Raw genomic sequence first — 4,583 nt, forward strand, 5'->3', positions numbered from 1 at the left:
AATTAAATGTTTTAAAACAGCAGTTTTTTTTATCTGCTTCCGTTCAATTCTATCAAGGCAATAAAACAAAAAGTATATCGCTCTTTTACACACAACAGTTTTTTAGCCTGCTCAATTAAATATCTGTTAAAATGGTAATAAAATGTGACAGCTCTTTTTAATCTCTGAATCTCAGTTCTTGACAAAACTGATTTAATAACAGAACACAAAGGCTATCCTTTTTAAATAAAAATCTTTTGTCTCTGCAGTAAGATCAGATTTCCAAAGAAAATTAAAGTTTTAAAGAGGAGCAAAAAAGTACAATAATCCAGTTGTTTTTTTTTGTCAGCTGAGGCTCCTGTGATGAGGTTTGATACGGTGTGATTTAAGATTAACTATGCTGCCTTATCTGTTTCATATCTGGATCAGTTATGGTGCGTTTTTCAAATCTGTGCGTGGCATTTATCAAAGCGCCTCYGGTGATAAAAATGTGAATCTAAAAGCCTCTTGAGGTAGAAATATAAATTCATCATGTTCAGGTTCTTCGCGACGTGCTTTATATTTAAAAATATGTTAATTYAATTCATAACTTGAATCACCTGACACTGCCATCTCGTGTCACACTGTTTGTGTGCGGCTTTAGGTGTGTGTTTAATAAAAGTGTTAAACATTCAGCACTAAATGTGTGCATTAAATAAACATTCTGCTTTCAGAGATTTATGTTGGATCGGATGGAAATGTGATAGGTTATAAAATCAACAGTCACATCTGCGCTCGGCAGCTGTTCATGCTATATAAAGCAGGGCTATAACCGCAAATTATACAATATATAAACTTACAGTGTTGTAAAATGTCATTAGCAGGCTACTCTCTGCAATAATTTCTCAGTCGTATCATGGCTGGAGATTTGAAGCAGAGCGCCAAGTCCCCGCTCTCCAGATCCAAATTAGCCGTCATGCATTACSGGGTAATTGAGAGTTCAGCGGGGTTTTTGCCTTCACAGGCTGAAGGCCTCATAAAAATCTGGAAGCAACAGGAATGAGAGCTTAGTCCCCCGCTGCCTCCAGCAGGTCTGAAATGCTCCGAAACAAACAAAAAAGGCAGCTCAATTATGTGGAAACACAGATTCCTAATGATCATCTCCTCTGACCTAATGCGTCCGGCAGATTCGTGTCTCCACAAGGAGGGGAGGAAAACTTCAGAACTTTTTAAAGAAGCTCTACAAATAAACTACAACTGTGAGAGTGGCGGTGTTTAGATACTGCTTCAGAGAAGTGGACTGTATCGAGTGCTTTCAGGAAAAGACATATTTATGATGCAAACAGCACAGATTCAGTTTGCTCAAGGACTTTAAACAAGTCTAGGAAAGTTCTGGATCTGGTTTGATGCCTCGTAAATTTAACCGCTGTGTCTATAAGGTCTTTAGTTATTCTGGGAAGTCTCATTAAAATAAAATTTATTACATAATTTTGCCCTTTAGTTTATAATTATTGATGAGGGGGAATTGATTGCAGCCAGTGGAATTGTGTCATCAGAGGGAGCAGCTTTATATCTGTTTTTATTACCTTTTTTGGGGTAAGGCAGACAAAACCTTGTTTTGTCTTTTAGCAAAATGAGTCAAGAATCACTGGATGATACTTATTGAATTTTCAAAAAAAATATGATAAGAAGCACAACCGATTCATCTTTTTGGAGAAAACCTGAATCAAGATGGCTGCTAGAAAACACAGGTGCCAAATAATTGTGAGATCTTTGCCTAAAACTTCAGCTGTAGCTGTTTTAGTCAGTCCTGTTTATTAGCAAAATATCACCTATCTAAAACTAAAGAATGTTTCGGTAACGCTTTCTTTTACAGTACCCTTATTACCATGTAACTACAAGGTAATAAAAAGTAATTAAATGTAATTTCTACCTTATTACTATGTAATTACGTGGTAATTAGGGTACAATTTTACTATGTAATTGTCTGCAGTAATGTAGCACTTACCTGGTAATGTATTACAATTCACTATATAACACCTGAATAAGTAGTAGGCAATTTGGACAGTTTTAAAGTTATATTTTATTGCTATTAACCACTAACCCCAAAATTTAGTTGCATTCTTTTGMTTATAAATATAGTGTTGAGWTACTATTGAATAGTAATTTGATTGTAGTTACCCAATAAAGATAGTTTTACGGACAGTTTTTCTTTTGTAACATAATTACCACATAATTACATGGTAATAAGGTAGTAATTACAGTTAATTACATTTTTATTACATTTTAATTACATGGTAATAAGGATGCTATAAAAGAAAGCGTTACCAACGTTTCAAGTCACTTTTGTCTTTTTGTGGAAGACATTTTAACTGAAGCTTCTGGCTCAGATTTGCACGTCAGCGCAGAAACCGGAGTAAAGAAACACTAACTGTACGCTTCACGCTCTGCATGTTTGACTGGCGCTGTGCACAAGCACCAAACTTGAAGCGTTGGACGTGTTTTTGATGCTAAAAAACACGTTTGGTGTGAATGCACCATAATGGTGATGTTTAGAATTTGTGTAAGTATAATATTTTCATGCTGGACTGACTGCAGAAGAGCGCTATATATATTAGGCTAGCATAGATGCTACGAGTAAAGCTAGCAGTAGGCTTAGTAAAAACAATAAGGTTCACTGTATCTGTTAAAGTGCAGGGACAGGATCCCTGTGGTCCAGCGTTGGCCTTTTACCTCAGATTAAATTGTTTGAAGCAGATGCTAAGTCCATGATTTTTTTTTCTGGTGAAGTTATGCTTGTCCTATTGCTCAAATCCAGCTGTTAGCCTAGCATCTTAGCTTGGGATTAGTGACAAAATACTTGTTTCATGTTGGGTTGATGGCTGTATCCTGAYTCATTGTTACGAGTAATGTAGCACAATATTTTGTGGTCCTCCTGGTGGAGTTTGATGCTGTTTTCCCAAATTTAATTAAATTTAAACACAGCTATATGGAGCTTAACTCCATATAAAATCAATGGATGAGAGTTTGTACGCACATCAGTGTGTAGCGGACAGAGTCACGTGACTCGTGTTTTAAAAATAGCCTGAGTATAGGTCCCCATTAATTAGCCAATGAGACCTCATAAAGACAACATTTCATTCATTATGTTGGGTAGTAAATAGGGCTGCTCTATTGCAAAAATTATAATCACAATTTATTTGAATGAAATTGAGATGTAGATTATTTAACAATTATTCATTCACTTTGATAATGAGAATTTATTGAACATAAAAAATGGCTGTTAAACAATGTTTCCCTCAGGAGAATATTTTTGAAAAAATTAGACAAAGTTAAAACTTTGGCTGTGGGAGGAGCCTGCAGCATCGTGCTGGCAGTGGCACTGGATTCACAACACAAAGCAGCGTAAGCGTAAATTGCGAACTTCTATCATTATGTTTTTATGATCATTGAAAACCCAAATCATTGATCAAAATCAAGATCAAAATCTGATTAATTGCCCAGCACTAGTAGTGAARTGAATCATGTCTGATAAAGAAGCAAATAAAGAATTAAGAAGCAAATGTAATAAGGTGAAACTTTTTTGTGTGTGGGAGATGCATAAAATAAACAATAACATTTTGTTTTTACTGTCACTAATTTACCTATAACCATCAAATTATTTGTAAAATCACCCATTCTCACTTCTTACCACATTTATCTGCAACTGTAAATTACTGTAATTTTCTTGCTATTCATTAAAATATGAAGGCAGGAACCTGGGCGCTGAAATGCACGTTTGACAGATTTAATGAGACTGGCTAAGAACTTGGAGCCGTCGGGGTCCATAGCAGGGCAATTCAGGCTCACTTTAATGGGAAATTAAATTCAGCACACAGACAAAGTTATTAGTGAGACTTTGACACTCCCAGCTCCTTTTAAAAAAAGAGTTATGTCAGAAGTGAGATTACAGRAAGAACAAAGGAAGCGGCTTCCTTCCACTGCAGAGTGAAATATGAATCTGTGGCGCAGTCTGAAAAGAATCTGGAGACATGGTTGGATTTGGTGTAGGAAATCGTGACATTGACTTTATTAATCAGTTAGAATATTATTTTACACAAATTAGGTTGTAGGTTGTTGCAACTTTAAAGTTTTTAAATCATGCCTTCAATAAAATATCATACAGTCATCAGCAGCTACAGTAAACCATAATTTTTCATCTTTTATTTATTAACTCCGAATTTGCCACTGCAAGCGGAGCAATTTTTGCTCGTGTTTCTTTGTACATTTAGCAAAATATRTCATGAACCACTGGACCGATTTCAACAAGACTCTCTAGAAAATCATCATTGCTGTGCATTTTTTGGATTAAATTTTAGATTCAATGTCAAATTTGTTTATATAMCAAATTAAAAACAATGACTGACCAAAATACTTTACAGTCAAAGACTTGTAAAATATCAAATCACACTATGGCTGTGTACAAATTCAGAGGTTGGGTCCTTTGAAGAACCTGGCCTACCCAGTCTAGGTGGGCTGTGTCCTTGGTAGACCGCGAAGACCAGAAAAAAGTGGCTGTGAATTTGGATGGTCTAGCCTCCTGCCCTTACCCCGGTGGACGTGGCTAATTAGTAGGCCCCTGCAGA

This window comes from Austrofundulus limnaeus, unplaced genomic scaffold, assembly GCF_001266775.1.
Source record: "Austrofundulus limnaeus strain Quisiro unplaced genomic scaffold, Austrofundulus_limnaeus-1.0 Scaffold11, whole genome shotgun sequence".
NCBI lineage: Eukaryota > Metazoa > Chordata > Actinopteri > Cyprinodontiformes > Rivulidae > Austrofundulus > Austrofundulus limnaeus.